We start from the raw sequence: 21,116 nt of genomic DNA, 5'->3' as shown, positions 1-21,116 counted from the left end.
TTCTAGCCATAACCTACTGGGAGATCTATGGTCTCAGTGAGTTTTTGGTCACGCTCTTCAGGAAATAGACAATACATAGTTTATTCAAGATAACTTAATGATAACAACTCCAGGCATTTTGTTTATTAGCTGTAGGTTTCTTTCTTACTGACACATTCTTCTGGAAACCTAGCCTTGGCTCTGCATTCTGCCCATGGCAGGTTTTTGTAGATTTTAGTTTCTGCGGCTCTTTCAAACTGAAAAAGAAGAAAAGAAGTTATAGGCAATATCGAAAAAAATTACATAAATTGACACACAAGTATTTAAAACTTGAAGTTTCTTTTCACCATTTTAGGGCTTTCTTTATCTGAAAACTTCTAAAATTTAATTTAAAAAATTAACATTTATCAAACAAAAGTTTGCAAAATGTGCTTTCCAAGGAACACTTTCTGATTAGCCTTATTCCCAAGACTACCTGGGTGTTTTCATACTCTCAGTTAGTGATACAATCACAGTGACTTCTCCAAACAGAGGTCAGCTCACACTCTGAAGTAGCATCACACGAAGGCATCTTGCATTTTGTTGAACAGAGTTTTATCTGTTCTGTTCCATACACTGAATTCTAGTAAACGAAAGAGGCTAGAAGGAACATTTCTTGTGATAAATAATGGGAAGTTGTAGAGGTGGGGCAGTTAGGACTGTTTCCTGCATTATATTGATAGGGAAACAATAAAAAGCTAATATTCTCCCCAGAGATTTACATATAGATTAAGACTTTAGAGTCTTGTTTCCTGGGTTTTTCAGTTTGTTGTTGTTATTTTCCACCCAAGTGGGAAAAAAACCCAAACAACTAAGTGACTTTTGAGGCTAAGAAGTACTTTGTATCCTCTGAGGATAAGGTCTAAAGAGACATAAATTCTGTATTCAGCCAAAGAATATTAAATCAATTTAAATTACTATTCTCTTTCAGCAAGTGTAGACAAACAAGGTTCGGGGTTTTGATTTCAACCTGTTTGAGTGAAACAGGCTGCTGCTAAGAGTGTCCAAGAGAACATGCTGTTGCCCTGCTCCACCAGTAGTAAATATCTAAAGTAAGAAAGAGTCCAGAAGATAAATGCTATGCCTTTGATTCCTCAAATGTTCAAACTACTGTCTGAAATAATTAGTAGCTGCAGCCTGTAATCACTTGCCATTCAGGCAGGAAGGAAACTCAGCAGCAGGCAGCCAAATTACAATGCAATGTTGGTTGCTCCTGCCTGCCTGAGCTAACCTGGCTTCTCCTTTGTGTGTCAGGGTAAGGACACAGCCCCAAAAGACAAGCCTTTCAGTTTTCTGTTGGAACACTTCCCTCATCACAAGTCAGCTAGACCTGACACCATAGCTAAATATCAGCATTTCAAGTTAGCTTGCCTTTTCCCAAAACAAGGGCTAACTTCTGAGTTTGTCAGCTAGAGTAGTACTCAGCAAATCTTTCTTCACTCATTTATTGCCCAATGACACAGAAGATGGCAGATTAGGCAGTCTTTGGCTAAAAGTAAAGCTTTCTTGCCTTTCAACTAATAACATACTTCAGGTCTTGCTTCCAAAACCCTGTTATTTCTTAGCAAGATATTTCATACTTTCCTTCTGGTCTCTTTAGTTTCCTGCCTGAAGATATAGTCTTATCATGCTAATGATCTTCAGCTTCTGTTGCTTCTGTCGTGCTTTCTGTTACCTCTCTAGGTCTCTAGGGTTTAGTCATTGAACACTCACCTCTCGTTAAGTTTTATACACATCTTTTATATAGCTATTTCTTTTGTTTATATAAAGTGTCTATCACCATACTGATACTCTTTTCCTAATCTCCCAATTTATTTCTCCACCCACCACTTCCATTTGGTATGTTTGATACCTCAGTGTCTTGGGTTTGCCTACCTCTTTCTGCATTCCAGCATTCATTTCTGCATTTCAGCTTCTTCCAAGCCTGAGGTCCTCTCTGCTTGGTAGAAGAGATTTGATTTAACTTCTATTGTCTATAGGTTAGTCCAGACATCCCATTGAGTCTGTTTGTGCTGCAACAATAAAGACAGGATTAATTGGCTCAAAGCTTTAAGAATTAAGACATATCTTGATAATTTGAGAGACAATGGGAAAGGTGGTTCCCCTGTTCCCTTCTCAGAGCTGGAGTTCAGGCTAACAGTTTTTTAAGTCATAGTTTCTGAAGTTTTTGTGGTTTCAGTTTCTGAAGGCAGAAGCAGACCGAATGGTTCACAGTTCAAACCTGTTCTTTCAGAAAGGGGTGGAGTTTGCTTTTAACAATGCCAGGCTAATTTGTGAATTAATGTCTCTATTTTCTGAGGTACAAGAGCAGTCTGCTTTGGAGGACTGGCTGACAGGATATAGTAAAAACAAAGATGAAGACAAATCTGATTCTTTAGATGAAGTTGCTACTGTGCATTAGGACTGTCAGCAGCCTACTGTCAGTCTATAGGAATTGTTTCCTGTTTTCAATTCATGATGAATATGGATAAGAGCATATATGACTTTTTTTTATTAAAAGGGAAAACCCAGTAGCACTATGGGAGACAGATAAAAAAAGGAGAAACAGAAAGGTTCAGGAAACAATTTTTACAACTACCAATGACAGAACAAGCACCTGTAATGACAAAAGGCATTGCCTTGTAGCACAAACAGCTAGGCAGACTTTTGGGCAGAAACAACTCTGTCCTTTTTCATGTAGAGGTACCTAAGAAAGCTCTAGAAGTCTCCGTATACAACTAAACAGCAGCCAAGGAACAAAACCACATTTGCCTTCAATTCACTCTTACACAACTGCAGATAGTAGATAGTGCCCTAAGTGGGGTTCATTTTTGGCTGAAACCTCGGGATGTTCATCAGTAATGACAAGACAAGGGAAGAAACCTTGCCTCTGGTGGATGTGGTTTGTACTTCCCCATGCAGTGCCTCTGCCCTGAAGTCTACAGGGGCCTTTCTCATCACGCTGCTGCTAGTAAGTAAAACCTTAAGTTTTTATATTAAGACAAGGGTGAAAATAATGGCCAAAACCCTTTCTGAGACAAGTGGTTTAGATACAGCTACAGCCAAACTTGAGTAAGTCCTGCCTGAAGCTTGAATACACTACATCCGCTCAGGTCAGTGCTCACAGTGAATGGTATTACACAAAGAAAAGTACAGGGAAGCAGGGGACAGAGAGGATGCTGAACTGCTTTCCAGGTGTCAACAGGGCCATTCCCATGGTACGTGGGTGTTGTGGACAGATGCAGCCCGTGCTCCTGCCCTGCGGTTAGCCTCCACCACAACTTCCCATCTGCTTCACTTATTTCTGGCCCTTTTGGTGGCTGTGACAGGTCAAGCCCAGGCCAGATGTCTGTGACCAGCCCCTGCTGTGCACAGGCCTGTCTCTGCCAGTCCTCCTCCCTGCAGCACCTCTGGAACCTCAATCTCTTTCTGAGGCTTCAGCAGATGGATCTGTCTGTGAACCCTAGCATCACTAGGAAGGCTAAGGAAGACATTCAGAGTGTCCCAGGTTGGAAAACTTTCACCACGCCAGAAGTTATACCATCCGATGGTTTCCTCTAGAAGCACAATGAAATCATCTTAGGAGTCTGAACAGCTCTGGCAGAGCACTTTTTCCTCCCAGGTCTGGACATCTAGCTGGCACCCGAAGACGAGAGCCCCTTCACGAACAGAGGACATGGCTGCAGTGATCTGTCTTGCTGTGTCTCTGCAGTGACTGCCACTTCCACAGCTATCATAATAGCGCTTGGGGATAAGTTTGTATCTCCAAGCTGCGTCCACTGTCTGCATTTTGAAACCACATGTAAACTGGTGGGCTCATGGGCTAGCCTAAGAAAAACTCAGCTCTGCGACAAAGTCTCTCTCAGGGTCTTCCTTGGGTCGGCAACTCTTCACGTCAAACACACACAGCCCAGAGACCAGAGGTCAAAGCTACTCCTAAACCAAGACAGGACACAATGAACTGGAGGTTGTCTCTCCTTCTGAAGAGAAAACAAACATGACTATTTGTTTTTTTGTGCTGGGCGGATAACTCTGCCTTCCCTACCATGTTTCAGTGTTGTAAGAGAGGACATAAATCAATGTCCAAACCCACTCTGTGCCTATCACTGCATAGACTTCTCCTAGCGACATGAGAGTCTTCTTTTTTCAACTGGGCTGAGATGATTTTATTTGCAGCTTTTATTTTGTTCTAGTCCTGGCTTCCCTCCATCCACTTTTGTCAGCTAGGGTTTTGCTGCTTTGTTTTCCATTCACACCGTTTGGGCCCAGTGGATAAGCTTTTAAGTCAGAAAACTAGCATGTTGGCAGCAGCGGCCCAGCTCAGGCTTGCCCTGCCCTATTGGGCTTGACAACAGCTCAGAAATGATTGATGTTCTAGCCCCAGTGCCTTCCCTTGAGATGACAGCACTCAGAAAAGCTGTCAGTGCTTGAGGAGAAAGGATCACCACAGAAATGCTGGCTCATTGCAGCTTATCTCCAGAGTTAGTTACTCGAAGATCATAAATACGTGGATTACAGTTTCTAACTTCATGAGTTCCTGGACAGTTGACACCAAGAACTGTATTTCTGCAGTAAAATATGGACCTATCTCCCTCTAGTCCCTTTATTCGCAATGCCTTGAAGATGCCAATATCTGTAATTCGTTTGGTGTACTGTGTGATTCAGAAGTTGCGGCGGACGTTTTATAAAACATCCACCCAGCTTAAAATGATTGCAGTTAAGTCCCCTCATAGAGGATTCTTCTAATTATGCCTCAGAAAGGAAGGGGCAAAAGACATGAAAAGCAACAGGAGGCATATGCATTAACATTACTATTATGTAGTTGGTTCCTGTGCCCTATGGTATCAGAGGAAGCTATTTTTGGCAATATTCCTGTTATCGAGAAGGTCCAGGAAAGTAATCCAGATGGCAATGAGTTACATAAAGCAACTTCAACTTTTCTTAAGTCATGTCTCACTTGTTTTATGTGCTAGCCCAAAGGTAGCAATCTTGGTACCTTTATGCCTGCCCCCTGTGATTGGTATTTGTTCAGGCTGAACAATCATCTATGATGGATAAATGGCATATGTCAAACCATCGGTTTTAGTAACTTGTAAGAGAAAGGTCAGGAGTTAGTCTCAAAACAGCTTTGAGACAGCTCAAAGCACCAGTCCCTCATATCCATTCATTTCTTCTAAGAGCACTTCGAATTCCCTTTGCTTCCTTTAAAAAGCATTTCTCACTGCCACTTCTGACCAGCCCAGTCCTCCCAGGTGTCCTGGGCTCTGCTTTCTTAGGATGATTATTTCTCTCACAGAGTAATTCCTGGTAGCTTGCCACAGTTTATCTCAAAAAATCTTCACAATTTTTAATAAGCTTTTTTCATGTCGTGTTGAGCAATTGTCCTGAACCCAGGACGACAGCAATCTATATTACATCATTCCTACTGAGTGCTCACTGTCAGCAAGAGCAGAGAACTGCCTACTGGATATGATTTCTTTTCAGAGGTGAAACAAAGGAATTTTTACTAAGCCTGAGTGTTTACTAAGCCAGCCAAATACGGCGAGGCTGACCCCAGCCTTTCACATGTGTAGAACCAGTTTCAGACTGCCACCAAACACTACAGAGCCCACTCACCTTTCAGAAATGGTTTGTTCACGCTAGCAGAGCAATGCAGGATGACTGAGTTCCAGTTCAGCAGCATTTAGAGTCCTGTTTGTGTAGGAATAAATAGCTACCAGAGGATCAAAGGCAGAGACTCGGAGCTTAGTGTCCATACACTGTATTCAAAATTAATGGAACATGTGAGGAGAAATTATTGCAGGTCGCTTTTTGTAATCATTAGGATTGCCTCATTCTATAATGCTGTTATTGAACAAATTCAAGGTAAATTGCATCTCTGGTAATAACTGGAATACTTTCAGGACTAGATTTTCAAGTTATCTAGTTTATTTGCATGTGTGCTTGCACAAATCGTACATGATGCATCTCTTGGCACTAGCATAGCAATTGTGTGCACAGAAGTGGCACCTGTGCACACACATGGCCAGCCAGCTACCAGGCTGGACTTGGACTTGAACACCCAGGTTGGAGACACAGATCCCTCAGAGCAGTTGGCTCCTACTTTTATTAAGTTACTGTCAAAGCAGTGCAGATAATAGAGAAGCAGGAGCTAAAAGCCAATTCCAAGTAATGTAGATGAAACTGAGTTCACATATCACTCAAGCAGTGCCAGCAGCTCCTTCAATTTTGCATCCATCTTTCCTAAACACACAGCATTCAGCAGTTCACACCTCAGGTGTGATCACACCTCATGTTAAAACATTTCTTCTTTTGTAAAACCTCTTGCCAAGTATGCTTTTGTATTTTATTACAAATGCCTATTATTTGGATTAAGTTACTTCCTTTGTATGATTGGCTACATTCCAGATGCCTCTAAAATCAGTAGTGATGAAGTGGGGGAAACAAAAGCAGCAGATGCTCTTCCTTCAGGCCTCACCACCCACACTACAATGCAGCACTCAGCACTCCTTCCCCAGACCTCTGTCCTCTCTCCATCCCTTGATTTCTGGAGCTAGGGAGGGGGAGAACTGCTGCTGATGGCAAGTGGGATGGTGATAAAATGCCATTTTCCTCTTACCTCTTTATAATAAACTCTGTCAGAACATTTAAAAACAACACAATCAAACCAAACAACAGATCTGAAAAAAGACACCTCAACAACAAACCCAACCACCCAAATTCCATTGTCCTCAACAAATTCCCTTGTCCTCAGGCTCTTCCCATTTTGTCTTTTGGTACCCATTTTGGTACTCACTCAACACTTGTAATTATCATAAATTTTGCTGTGTCTAACTGGAAATCTCTTAGCAGTCATTCCAGTATCAGGCACTGTGAGATACATCATGACAGCACCATCTCTATTCACACTTCTCCAATATGCCCTTGATAAATCATCTACTATATTTTTAACTCCTTTTCTGGATTGGCATTCAAACCTTCACTTGGTATTTCTGGAGTGTTAACAGCTGTCCCCCTATTCCTGGTGAATGCTTAGTGAAGGTTCTTGAAAATAATCTCAAACACCTAGTGATCTGTTCCTAGGGCTGCTCAAGTTTTCCATAGATGCACTAGGGGGGATCATTAGGAGCACCACTGTTGCAGTCACCCCTTGTGACACTGGTATCTTGGTTTGCTAAATGCTGCTTGAGATTAGAGATACACTTATAAAAGACAATGCTGAGGTGGGATGGGAGATAAGTTGCAACATAAAAAGAGCAGATGAGGAACTGAGGCACATTTGGCTTTCAACCAAATGTGCAATGCTCCATATAAACACATGAGAGAACAAGGAGGTGGCACATGAAAGCTCTTAAATCTGTCAAAGAAGAGAAGAATAACAATTCCGGATTATCAAAAAATACCTGTTTCACAATTCAGCAATAAAAAATTCCAGTGGCTAATTTAACTACTTCTCTGAGGTCTTGGGTTTGGTCCCTGACCTGCCAACAAACTCTCAGTGCAACCTTTAGAAAATCACTTCATTTATTTTGATCTACATCCCTGTCTGTGAAATGGGAGTAGTGGCATTTATTTACTGTGGTGCCAGACAGCAGAAGTTTGGAGCATGGGGGTGCTCAAATGCCACAGAGTCTACTACTGCTCCTCAAAAGCTGAATATTCTCCATCTTATGGAGTGGTTTTTGATGTGCATGTAGCAGAAGGTAGCTAGCAAAATGAAGCAATTAGTTCCATGACATTTTCAGCTGCCTAACGAGTTTCTGTTCTTGTCACACAAGTGTTTCAGAACTGGAGCTTGTGTTACCAGTTCTCAACATTTTACGCTTTTTCAGGCTGCAGTTCAACAGCTGTCTCAATATTGCAGTTGGAGCCAACAAATTCCATATAGATTTTCCTCAATATGTTGTCATTTTTAAAAACCCTTTGCCATGCCTCTTTGCTGTTCATGGCTTGATCATGGCTACCCTTTCATTAGAAATCTCTCACTTGAGTCTTTTTCCTACTAATGCGTGAACTGGAGTTGTTTTAACGTCATGGAGATTAATTTCTCTGAAAGCTCAGGTTTCTGTCCCAGCACTTGCGCCCCACTCTTCCAAGCTGCTCCAAGCATCATGTGCCTGTTAGTCAGTTCTCCACAAAAATACCACAAATCTCATATAGAATACTACTCTTTCCAGCCCCTCTAATTTTGCTTTCTAGGTTCAAGAAGGTACTATATCACACATGTTATTGCAGGGCTTTTTCGGTCCAGCCCCTGTTCCTTAAGGGTTGATCCATAAAAATTTGTCCTTATAACAGCTCTATATGCTACCATGTGTTATTATCCCCAAAATACTGTATTGTGTTGAGGGTAGGCCTCCTTTTTACTCCTCCTGACCCAGTAAAAATCCTTCTGGTGGAGAACTGCACTGTGAATCTCTGGCCCTTCTCTCCTGTCCTTTGGTATGGTTACAGCTGTACAAATCTCACATTTAACTTCTCTGCACTGATTTCACCAGCCCTAATCCCAAAGGATGTAAGAATCAGGATTCATGCAATTAGGAATCATTACAAGTGCCTGTATTGATTTAAGAATTAAACTGACAGTATCTTTGCCAGCTATACATAGATCAGTATTCTTTGAAGCTTTGCATTCTTACTGTTTTGCACATCCCGCAAGAAGGAGCCCCTTTCCTTGGGAAGGACTCTTTGTGGAAGATCCATCGGAGTCCAGGGCTTGAACATGCTTGCAGAACATTATCTCTGAGAAGATTTCAGTCATCTACTTTGGACCACTTGAACCACAAACATTTTAAAAATGTGGCATTTAGGGAAAAGGAAAATATATCTTTGTATTTGATATTACTTTATTATTATAGTATTGCATATATTTCTGGAATCAGACTGCATATATAAGAACAAACGATCATTTTGTTCATTATTAGGAAAGGAAGCATATTCTCTTTTTATCCACTATGCTTTTCATGCAATCTGCAAGTACAAAGAGAACATTCAAGACCTCAGGACAAATATATTCTTCCTTTTCAGTCATACTATTATATTCTTTTGCCTTCTGAAAATAACTTATGCAACTTGTCAAAATCTGCAAGTTCAGAACTATTTCTGAACTTCAAGAATATTTTTAGATCACTCATATACAGCTCACTGAATATCATCTTTGTTTTTGTAGTTTAGGCAACCTTCTTTCTTAAGTCACCATATGTTACCAAAATCTGTGAGTAGTCCCTTGCCTTCCTTCTTTCCCAGGTATCACACGCATAAATGCTCTATTTTGTGTGTCTCAAAATTCTTTGTCCTCTGAGGATTAAGCTCATCAGGCTATCCTCTGAGTATTTCCCTATTTCCTAGTGCCTCTCAGCCTAAATCATTGCCTCCATTTCTCACCCTCTTTCAGGCTCTGTTTGCCTCATGGTGGGTTTGGGTAAGTCTTCCTCAGTCCATCCCTGCTGCATGGTTCCACCAGGGTGAAATCCTGAACTCATCTTTGGGATGGACTGACTCACTGTCCCCTCCAGCGCAGCGTTACCTGTGGCACTATCCCTGGGTACTCATTCTCAGCTCAGGCTTGGGGGATCAGCGCAGGATGTCTTGAGCAGCACTGCAGTGGTGATAGTTCTGCCAGCAGACCTGTGCAATTTGGAAGGAAGAGTCAGGGCTACAACCCCCACATCCTGGGTAAATAGTCCAGCCTTTAAACTGATGGGTGAAGGGAGCAATTGCAACAGCCACTGTGTACTTTGAGTACTTTCCTCTGCTCCCCCTTCTAAACAGCTAAGTGAAAGGTTTTGTTTCAATTAACTTCCTTTCATTTTTGCTCTTGTGAGGAAAATGGAAAAAAAGAGTATCTTGCTTGAGCCGAGAATGCAGCTCACATGTCCAATACCTGCAAGAAGAGAAATGTTCATTAGTGGTGTCAGAGGGAACAATTCTGCATGAGTTACAGAAGGATGAATTGTCTCCCGCCACATTAGATGAGGCACTGCTCTCCTAAACAGCCCTAATCCATGCAGTACCTCAGAATGTCTAAACTCAGTGATCCTTCCGCAGCCCAGCCCACCCTGAAACATTCCTGTGCTGCATACAGACCCCAGGTACCTTGGTGATGGCACTGGCCATCCCTGGCAGGGTGATGTGCTGGCTGGAGCTCCTGGACACCTAACTGCAAGCAGCTTAAGCTGTCTTTGGAGGTGTCACTGCTCTTCACCAGCCAGGTTCTAAAACAATTGTAATTTGGCGAGCTAGATCCCATCTGGGCCAGAGAGGCCCTATGCAGACATGGCCCAGTGAGTTACAGCCATCCTATGAGCCAGCCAGATGCACCACCACAAGCCCTTGCAAGACTCTTTAGCTCAGGCTGGGGAGCTGGGGCACCACAAGCAGCCAGCAGCGAGGTGGGACCATGGGCTATGTATGCTGCAGCTGCCTACAGAGGACCATGGAGTGCTGACAAAGAACACCAAGCAACAAAACCAAAGGCTGGGAAGAGCTTTGCAATACACAAATTATTGTTGAGAAATCTGAGGACATCAGACACAGATACCAAAAGGTCACCCACATCTTCTAATGTACAGACAGCACTGGTTACTTTATTTTGGGGACTGGTTAGTCAACAGGGCATGCTCTCATATAACTCTTTTTCCTGCCTGCTGTCACTGCTATAAAATATTATTTTCTAGTCTAAGCTCCATCCTTCCCCCCCCCCCCCCCCCCCCCGCATCTGGTTTTGTTCCAATTCTATCTATTGTTTTCCTTATGCATGCTGTAATAATAATACTGATATAACCTCCCATACCCCCTGCTAATAAAAGTCAGTGTATGAATTTCACCAAGGGTCAGCACCCTTATTTCTGTTTCACAGTAGCTAAACTGAGCCATGAGGAGATGAAGTGATTTGCTGGAGACCATTGACCAGATCCTTGACAGCTGTGAGACAAGAATCCAGGTCCAATGAGACCTTAATCCTTGCCCTACCCACTTAGAAACTGTTCTTCCTTCCCAACACATGTGCATGCAAACAATGCACCTATTGTGGGAATAGGAAATTAGCCCTGTTTTTTCAGGATGAAGAATCCTTTCACTACTGTTAGCAAAACCTGCCAATTCTGTGGACACAACCATCCCTGGACTGGAGTAATAGCTGCATATATTAACATCAGACACAAATGCCTGCTCACTGAGTGGCACACACACAGCAGGGAACTTGCCACCCAAATTTCATCAGACACAGGCAGATCACACACAGGGCCAGCAAATTGTACATGGGCTTGGGGCTGGCAGAGACCACCACACTTCCCTTCCAGACACAGACTGCATCACCTAGACCTTAGTGCTTCCCACTGGAAGATTCATGCTTCATCTGGTGGACGCCTCCCTTTTCCCTCAGCTCCTCCCTTCTGCCATCAGGAAAGCGGACCCACCTTTCCCACAAGCTTTGCCTGGCAATCTTTCTTTTCCTGCATTGAGGCTTTACGGAACTGCAGGATTGGCCCAGGAGGGAGAAAGGGAGCCCACAGTGACCCATGCAGCCCACATCTTCCCAGGCTCAGCCACGCAGCGCAAAGAGTTAAAAAATGATGAGGAATTTCTCTGTGAGCCACAGAAAGGACTAAGAAAACGGAAACTGGCCTGAATTTAAACTGAAGGACCCCATTCTTCTGCCAAACCACTCAGTTCCTTAATCAACTGGGGCCTTGTTTCACGGTCAGTCATCAGAGGCTTTAGAAAGTCATTCAGACAAATCTGTAGTGGGGGAGCCACAAAGGATGTCTTTTCTGTGGCACTCTCTACCTAGAATATGTAATGCTTGGGGACAGGCCTGTCCTCAGTGGTGCTTCTATACCACTGGAGCACAATATACAATGATGCTATAGGATACTTGTATTGCTGAGCTCCTGCTTATTTAAATAAGCATTTAATTAAGGCAAGTCCTGTAGAAAATTGAGCAACGAGCTTTCCCAATGGTACTTCTCCTCCTCCCCAAAATAAAATCTCTGTTGGAATTAGGAGTGGGTTTCAGAAGCACTGCAGTCTGCTCCAAATCAGCCTCCTCTTTCTCTCATTAGCCCTGCAGTCCTGTCACTTACTAGATTTCTAGCTTCTAAGGAAACACTTCTCTTTTTTTTTTAGCTCAATTTAGTAATGCTTTCAATGATTTCTGATAACTGCACTTTTATTACTCATTATTATAGAGTCAGGAGAAAAAAAAAATCCCACATAATAGCAGATATCTGATTATTCTGGGAAACTTTGAAGTTCCCTTCTGCAGTGGTATTCTTTGATGTTCCTATTAAATAAATAATGATTTTTACATCTAAGGGTTATCTTACAGTGCAAAATACACCATGATCCTCAGTGTAAAAAAATCTTTTCATTGTTAGCCACAATAAACATCAGGGGAAGCTGTGATTCTGGAGTGCTTGAAGCTGACCTGCCCAGATATGGGGCAATATATTTTTTTCACATCAACTGTGTGTGAAGGAGAAACCAGTGCTGCAGACAGAGGTATTGCAACAGAGAGAGGAAAGGAAGATGTTAGATCAAAACAGAAGAGGCACACAGGCAAAAAGAAACTAGCAGATGCTCTAAAGGCAGAAAAGCATCAGATTAGAAAGAGTATGAGTCTTTTCATAAGGTTTTCAGTCCCAGCCTTGGGCTCTTTGTATGACAGTGGGAAATAGGATGACATTTCTGGAACTGTGCTGACTTAAAAATAATAACAATAAAAGGTCAGAATTTACTGTAGAAGGAACTCGTTAAAAGACTTCAGCAATGGTACATGCAGTAGGTGTTGTGTAGAGCAGGCCACCTAAATTAATTTATTCTATTTTGGTACCTGTGCAGCCCTCTCTTAGGTCAGGTCTTGTGGTCTGTGCTGTTCGCTTGCTCCCGTCACTGTCCATGGCAAGTGGCAGAGGTAGGGGCAAGCTGACCAGGCTGTGCACCCCTGAGCTCTGACAGAGAAGCTACTGTAGAGCCCATGGGCTTAAATCGGAAGGTGTGTTGTCTGGGCAGCTGCTAAATCTCTCTTCCTCATCTGACTTTCACCCACAACATGCTGGCATGGGGAAGCCACACTTCTGCACATAAGCCTTGCAAATCCCACATGCGTGCTGGTTTGGGTGCCTGGTGCTGGGCTGTGGACATGACATTCCTCCTGGAAATGCATAAGGCTCCCAGTCCTCCTGCCTGAGGTGGGCGCTTACCCAGCTAAAGCCTTTACTTGTGCATGTCAGAAAACACCTCCAGCAGCACCCACTCTGTGAGCTGTGCAAGGAGGAGGATGGCTGGGATTCACAACAATACTGCAGGCAAGAGAATACAGCAGCAAAACACCAACACAGAGCATAGAGAGAACAGAAGGAGCAGGACAGAGAAGCAGAAGCTGGAAGGAGTGCTCCCATATTTTTTCCTGCCTTTATCCCCACTTTTATGTCCTGATTTCTATGAGGTTTTTTGGTTTTTGTTTTTTTTTTTCCATTACAGATAAAAGCCAGAAGTCTTCTCCATCCTTCCCACAGCTACCAAATATTTTTCACACTCCAGGAATGGCGCGCCTTTCACTTCCTTCCTTATCCCTCACTTTCAGCTCCCACCTGCACCTCCCAAAACCTCCCTGAGCCACTGCTCTTCCCAGCAGTCCTGTAACACTTTTTGCTAGCACTCTGCAACTATACTCATCTGACAATGCTGGAAGAAGTAATACCACAGGCTTCTTGATGCAGAGACTCAATCTCATGCTCAGAAGGAAAGCCCCCATGCAACAGTTTGCTGGAGGCTGGGAACTTACCCCATCAGTACGCTGCTCTTCCAAATGTCCATTTGCAGAAATCAGAGGTGATCATCCTGGGAAGGGTTTGCATCTGAAATGGAAAAGTTGTGTTTAAAATAAAAGCATAAGAAGAGCAGCAATGAGAGGGTGTTTATTTTGGATGCCAGTGGGAGTAGATGATACCATGGCTGTATTCCTATGTGAGCACTGTGCAACCACATGCACTGTTCAAACCTTGTCCCATCCCTGTCCCAGAAACCCTTCCATCCCCTCCATTAGCTCCTGAACAGGAGCAAACATTAGTAAAGTGAATTGGAGAGAGCTGTGACCTGTAGTAAAGTGAACGGGAGAGAGGGCATTTATCTAGAAACCAGAGCTCCTTCCCGGCCTTTAGACTGTTGACCTGCATTTATGTATCAGCCAACTCCATCAAACCACCTTTGGCTGACTAACTTCTTCCAAAGGACATTTCCAAAAGAAGGCTCCTTTGTTGCAGTCCTGCTCACTGGAGCTTGGTACAAGGCTCTAGGTTTTGTGTGGCTTCTACCTGAGGTAGCTAAGAGGCATTTCCAGTGGTTTTCTGTTTTTCAGTCTCCTGAGCTGCTGAAACCAGTTCATCCCAAAGTATTATTCAGATTGGTTTTCCTGTAGTCCAGTTTCCTTTTACTTAAGCCAGTCTAAGTGAAGGCTACCAAAGAGAGTAGTATTTTTCCCTCTGTCTTACCAGACAGGGCCTCCTCAGTCAGATTGTCATATGCATAGTTATGGCCCAACACAAACTGAACCTACAACACACAGAATGTCAGCTGATTTGTACTGGATGAACAACATGATCCAATTCAGCCCACGGCTCCAGGATACCCAGAGGCAAAAGGAGGGAGAGGGCAGGAATGCATATATGGGATGTGGACAGGCCACCTCTGTTGGAAGCAGCTTGCGTTTAAATAGGGTTAAGCATTTCATGAACCTACACCCTTAGTTACACTGGATTTAGCTTCCAGGCCCTTCTTAGTCACCACAGTTTACAGTATCCCTCCCAGAGGCTAGTCCACCAACTGTACCACACAGCACATCATCCTCTCCTGCACTGCTGCTCTTTGTGTAGCCTGTAAGCTGGACGCAGGGGTTTCTGCACATCAGCACCACTAGCTTTTGACCAGGCAGGGAAGGCCAGAGCTGTACTTGCTGTGAAAGACCCTTTCAATGCTCCTTTCATCTACTTAGGATGCAGTAGTCCAGAGAAACCTTAGGCTTGGGGTCTGTCCATGTTACAGCATAGCAGCTATGCCCAGACACAGGGAGGAGTATTCGGACAGGATGACACACTGCTGCTGCCCATCCGTCAACAATCAGCAGTTTCAGACAAATGTGTTTAGCATCTCATGAGCATGCTGTGATCAAATCCTGGGCAGCTCAAAAAGCCGCAGGCAGGTAAATTAACAGAGGACAAACATTAGCTCCAGTATATGTGGCTTGCCAAACTGCAGTTGGTTTTATGTCCTCATGAGCTGAATTCAAACATGACAGCAGTTCCTAATACAACAGGAGACAAAAAAGCCCTAAACCCAGCACCATAGGTACAGCAACTTCTGCTGCCTAAGATAAGCTAATTGAAATTACACAAGAGGAAGGGGGTGGCAGTATTCAACTTCCACCTTTTCCCAACTTCTGCAGTTTTTCCAGGGAGAGTGTTGGTCTGCTTAAGAAATATCACCTCGTGTAGGTTCACTTAGCGAAAGTGCTTATAGGAACTTTTAGGAAGTAACCATGGACTGCATACATGGTTCTCTGCCCAAAGCCAGCCTTGCTTCTTTTTCCTTATGTCTGTGGCGAAGCCATTGCACAGGGCATGGTACCACTGTCCCAGTTCAATAAAAATCATGAGCATGCCTATAGCTTTATCCAGTTGCTTAGGCTGCAGTTCCATCACTGGTTAAGTGAACTTAAAGTTGTGTCACTCTGGTCTTCTTCTTTCCCTTACACTGGCTGCATGTCCCCATCTCTCTCCTTTGCATCACCAGTGGCATTTATCTGACCCCTGGAGCTGAGTGGAGCTCCAGAATCCAATCTGTCAGAAAACTAACTCCACAAGAAAAATGAATATTTTTTTGCTAGTTTAGAGTACCATAAAACCACATCCATAAAACCGTGACTGATCTGAGCCCTTCATAAGACAATTTCAATGGGCAAGTTATTGTAAATTTAGGCTTCTCTTGCATTTAGCATTCTGCAATATGTCAGATAGATTTCAGAACCATAGACAATTAAATTTCGGAAAACATGAGTAACTACAGACCTCCTTCTCCAGAAAGTCTTTCTTTCCTGACTCTTGGGGAAAAAAATGTAACTGTGTTTCCAGCAATTTCTTTTTTAAAGCATTTTCAGAAAACAAAAAGCTTACAAGATTATGGGGAAAAAAAAAAAGAAAAAGGAAAGAAAAACCTTTTTAGTTGAAGAAGCAAAAATCTTGAATAATTTCTCGCAGTCTTTTACTGGAATCCAATAAACACATTGCCAAATTACACTGTATATTTTACTAGGCTAAGATATATTTGTGTGTATTAGAGGCACAGCATGAAGAAAAAAAATAAAAAATATTAGCCTCCTTCATATAACTCAGTAGAGTTATAAAATATCTAATTGAATAAACTCCATTTGACATGAGCAAATGGCGACATTTCCATGCAGTGTTGTCTTTTTTGGCTTCCTGACAAAGAAAAGCTTAAGGAACCATGATTTTTGTTTCCTAAGGGCAAGTTCTTCTATTTTTATAAACTCAGCAATCAATATTAAAGTATGAGCATATGCACTTTAAATTTATGAACTGTATACTTTCAGTGAGTTTAATAGTTTAATCTTATGCATGTTGTTATAAGAGTGAGGGTTTTTGCTCTACTGCTTAAGATTGTCTAATGGAAAATATTGCATTAAGGCATAAAAGCAGCCGTATATGTAGACAACCAGAAAAGGAATAATTAAGACACAGCAAAATTAATACTATGCTGATTTCTTGTAAGCAGAAGAGCACCATTAACTTGAAGGAAAACACAACCCCAACAGGGAGCCTGCACTGATGTCACCCATAGACAAAAGGCCCCCAGAAGATGTGAAAATCCTCTCTGTGGTTACTTAGATGAACAGGCTTCTTCCTCCCTGGCAGACACTTGGCACTTTTCTTTGTCCCTTAAAAAGTATAGCTCAGCACTCCTGAGTTTTGATATTTGGCTCAGGTGTAGTTTTGTTCCCAGTTCCCAGCTCTGATGATGTGGTTTGTCCAACATGTTTCCTACAAAGCACCTCTCCAGCACCTGTGTTTGAATTGACTGGCGGATCTGCCAGTTTGCACGAAGCTGGGAGTCAGGAGGGGTTGCATGTTTAAATTGACCAAAAAGGACTTACTACTAATACTTGTCTATGAAAATATCACTGCTATTCATCTCAGAGAATAAGGACTAGACTTTCATGAGACTAGCTGTGGAGTGAATCACTGCTGTCCATTATTCACAGCAGAAATATAATGTGACCTGCTGTTAGCATTAGGGAGAGGGTGCCTTTTCCCACCAAACTCATGTTCAGATCTGATAAGGATTTTTCACAATGAGTATTTATCATGTAGAAAGCAGGCTCTTTCACTTTGTAATATTGATGTCAGTCACAGATGGGCTGCTGGTTGCCATGTGGATGATAATGCTCCAGGGAGTTTCAGTTAATATTAAATGGAAAGTGCTCGATTTGCATGTCTCTCTAGAAACGGCACAAAAACCATCTTGAGAATCAATATTGATAATACTCTGAATGTGAAGCAAAAAATAAGCGCACACAGCAACAAGGAGCGCATGTCACATGGTGACTGCTATAGCTGTTAAAAGACTGCAATCTCTTGCAATAGGAAAAGCAGGACATTTAAAAGAAGACAAAATTCAAATTTGGCCTATGCAGCTTTGCCAAAAATAACATCAGAGCCAATTCTTCATAACTGCATTCTAATTAAGACTGTGCATTAATTAATGGATTGCAGAACATCTGTATGCCACCACAAACTTGCCAAATGCATGTCCCAGTGTAGGTGAGCACCATGTGCGAGAAGAGCACCCAAAAAAAGCAGGCAGACCCAGACCAGCTGAGCTGTAGGTCATGTCCTAGGAGTGTTCAGGGGCTTGGAAGAGACCTCTCACCACCCTTTGGCAAGGGAACACAGGGCTGAGGCAAGCCCACGCTTGCATTGTTGGATGTGGGCCTTCTTGTTCTTTTTGGCCTATGGAAACGCAGCGAGACAAAGCAGCCAGCGAGGAGGTTTGTTTCGTAATTCTAACTCTCAACCCAAATCACACACAAAAAAGAAAAGTGATATTTGCTTCCCCAGCTGCTTCAGGCTAGGATCAAGTGCTCATGACCATGTGGATCTAATGGCTCACATGGCTCTTACCTTTCTCAAAGAAGTCTAACTTCTCAACCTGCTTATGCAGTCAGTAATTCATGAAAAATCATATCACCTGAAGAACAAGTACACCAGCCAAACTGACCTCTCTGATAGCCTGCTGTATCTCAGTGTCAGCTTTCTTACTTCTATTTATGGGGGAAATACAAGATTTTCAGGAAAGCATACGTACGGTGTATTTCTTACCCCGTTTTATGTTACCAGTAGCCTGACCGCTGCTGAATATTCAGCTAAAATAGATTAAATCAACCCATAAAAACAGAAGATGATTCAAATCAAGACATGGCATTGAAGACCAGGCAAGTGTGGAGCCCTACACACCCTCTGTAGGTGAGTCTCATCACACAAGCAGGATTCTCGTCTATTTGGTTAAACAAGAGTGTGTGTGTATGCACAAGAGAAAAAAAACACCTTTACTGGGTTCTGAAAAAAATTAAAGCAAGCAAAACCCACAGCAGACAGAGCTATGAAAGACACCCTGTGGCTGGTTTGGAATTTGAACCAAGGGAAAGGCATTTTCCCCTTAGCTCCTCAATGATTGCACACAGTGTTCATCCAAGCAGAGCCCAACTTATGTCCTAAACTTGTCAGTGAAGGACAACATTGAGATTTTGGACACAGGGGAAAGACTGAACACGTGCAAAAACACCAAATAACTGTCGATGCTGGGTAAATCCTGATTCAGAGCTACTGGTAAGCCATAGTAATTCCATTGACCTGGATCCAGCTCCACTCCTTCAGCTCAGGCTGGAGTCAGGCAGCCTGCTCATTTCCTGAGGAGTAGGGCAGCATCTTCACTATCCACATGCACACTGAAGAGAAGGGTATCATAAACTGGAATGCAGAAACAATTTGTGCATCAATTAGTAGAATGAAGGAAAACAGCACATGAGTAATTGGAGTCTCAGGGAAGGGAAAACAGAGAACAATACTGGCAAAGCCGAAGTAAAATACAAATGGGAGTGCTTGTGTCTTCCTTCATCCACAGCCTCAGCTCTCCAGCCTGCTTACACAGGCTTGCCCCTCAGTACATCAAGTAACTTCTCTGCATGAGAGGAGAAAAATCATATGCTCAGCTCAATATCTCATGATTTAATACCCAAGAAATTTGCTTAATTTTTAACTTTTTTATAGTGTGCTATTTCAGCTGGACCAGATAATTTGTTTTAAAACGATCATCCCAGGTTTACCTTTTCTAACAATAGTGAAGTGGTTATGGATACAAATTATCTATCACATTATAGTTGTTGCCATGGAAATAAACTGCCATGTTATAAGCACAAATAGAGCCTGATAAAAAGGAAGATGTGGCAGCCATGGCTTTAAGGAAGTGCTTTTTCCGTGATAAATGATGAACCAATTCCTCCAAACCTCCTGAACTACAGGAGGTAATGCAGCAGCTCTGGCTTGCATTGTTATAGAACTGTGCATAATGTTTCAAATCACTTTGGCAACAGAGGGTGCTCGTACTTGATGGCTTGAGGTTAAATGGTAGTTTTGTCATACTGGGAACTCAGCTGGGACTTTCTGACGAATCTCTGCATTATAGCCTGTTCCTCTGAACTACAATCCCAGGAGCACATCCTTGCCAAAAAGAAGTCTCTTTTCGTAGCAATAATATACATGCATGAGCACGACTAAGATACTTTGTAGCAGACCCATCCTTTCAGAAACTCCCCTTAGGCAAGAGGATTTCTCCGCTGGCCTTACGGTTTGCGACTGTAGCGATGTGATGCCACAGAAAGCTAGAAGGGCGTCAAAGTCTGCTGTGACCTAGGGGCCTGTTATAAAAGTGAGAAAAGGGAAAAGAAAGGGGAAAGGAAAAAGAAAAGAACCTGTGTGGTTTTGTTATTCTTGCATGGTCAAGGCAAAAAGCACATGGCCAAAAAAACCTCACTTGCAATCAATTAACAGATTTTGAGAACAGCTATCTCCTAATCTTGCTCAGAGGATTCAATAGGCCATTAGTAATACCCCAACCCAACTGGCTCATACAAGCCCCAGTCTCATGCATGCTGTGTGTGGAGCCACCAGAGAGCACATGCTGGGGAGAGACCTCCTTGGTACTCAGGTTGAAGACATGGGTACTATGTATGTACAGAAAACAATATTGGCTGCAGAGAAACCCTGACACCCATATGTGCTGGTTTGCATCTTGTGAAGTCTGATTCCAGGGCACGGGGCAGTAAGAAGCTGTGGTTGGAGCTACTGTCCTGTGCTGCATGTTCACAGTGTGAAATAGGTACCTGAAATTTCCAAAGAGCACGTCTGTGCCAGGAAGGGGATGTGGAAGTGGAACAAGAGAGAACCAAGCCCACCACTCTCACCATAAGCATGTTCCATCAGTTAACAGAGAAGAGGCACAAATGAGGCTGAAATAAAGCGCCTCGTTATTTTTTATTTTCTAACCTGCTTTTCCAGCACCTCCAGAAGAATCAGAGATGAGGCTGTGTGCATCCCTGCCTTACTTGATCCTAACACACCCTCGCCTGTTGGGGCTCTGCCTTGGCTGGGCAAGGCTGCAAGTCATCAGCCCTGGCATCTGCCTGTGCCCTACCTGTGTGGGCGCTGGGCTGCCAGCCAGCCCCAGTGACCAACCACCTCCTGGGGAAACAGCCTCCTTGGAAGGTGCATGGGCAGGCACGGCAGGGCAGAGCCAGCAGGCTGGGCTGAACCTACCCTCCATGCACGTCGGTGGCCGGTGGCCAGTGGCCGTCAGGAACGGAACATCCAGAGGACACAGCAGCAAGCTGTGGGCACGGCCAGAGCCCACCCTCCGTCTGCTCTGCGGGTACAAGCAAACTTTGCTTTTGCAGTCTCAGGCCAACTCGTGTCACAAACAGTCAATTAGCTTTTTAAAAGTCAAACAAACAAACAGAGCAGGAGATTATAACTGATTAACTGAAGGGCAGG

At 43.2% G+C, this 21,116-nt stretch overlaps 1 long non-coding RNA gene across 1 annotated transcript; it reads right to left on the bottom strand.

The window, feature by feature from the left end:
- Window positions 1-956: 956 nt before the first annotated feature.
- LOC133269031 (uncharacterized) lies at window positions 957-19,137 on the bottom strand. Its single transcript, XR_009743276.1, has 5 exons — window positions 18,921-19,137; window positions 13,784-13,856; window positions 5,614-5,710; window positions 1,894-2,030; window positions 957-1,065 (listed from the first exon to the last, which is right to left on the bottom strand). It is a non-coding gene; the product is annotated as an uncharacterized LOC133269031 (long non-coding RNA).
- Window positions 19,138-21,116: the final 1,979 nt, after the last annotated feature.

The sequence above is a fragment of the Pezoporus flaviventris genome, unplaced genomic scaffold (genome assembly GCF_033815535.1).
Source record: "Pezoporus flaviventris isolate CSIRO_AGI_PZ_B2104156 unplaced genomic scaffold, CSIRO_AGI_Pfla_v1 ptg000013l, whole genome shotgun sequence".
NCBI classification, from domain to species: domain Eukaryota; kingdom Metazoa; phylum Chordata; class Aves; order Psittaciformes; family Psittacidae; genus Pezoporus; species Pezoporus flaviventris.
The sequence above is the reverse complement of the archived record's forward strand: the minus strand, read 5'-3'. Positions and strand labels throughout refer to the sequence as shown.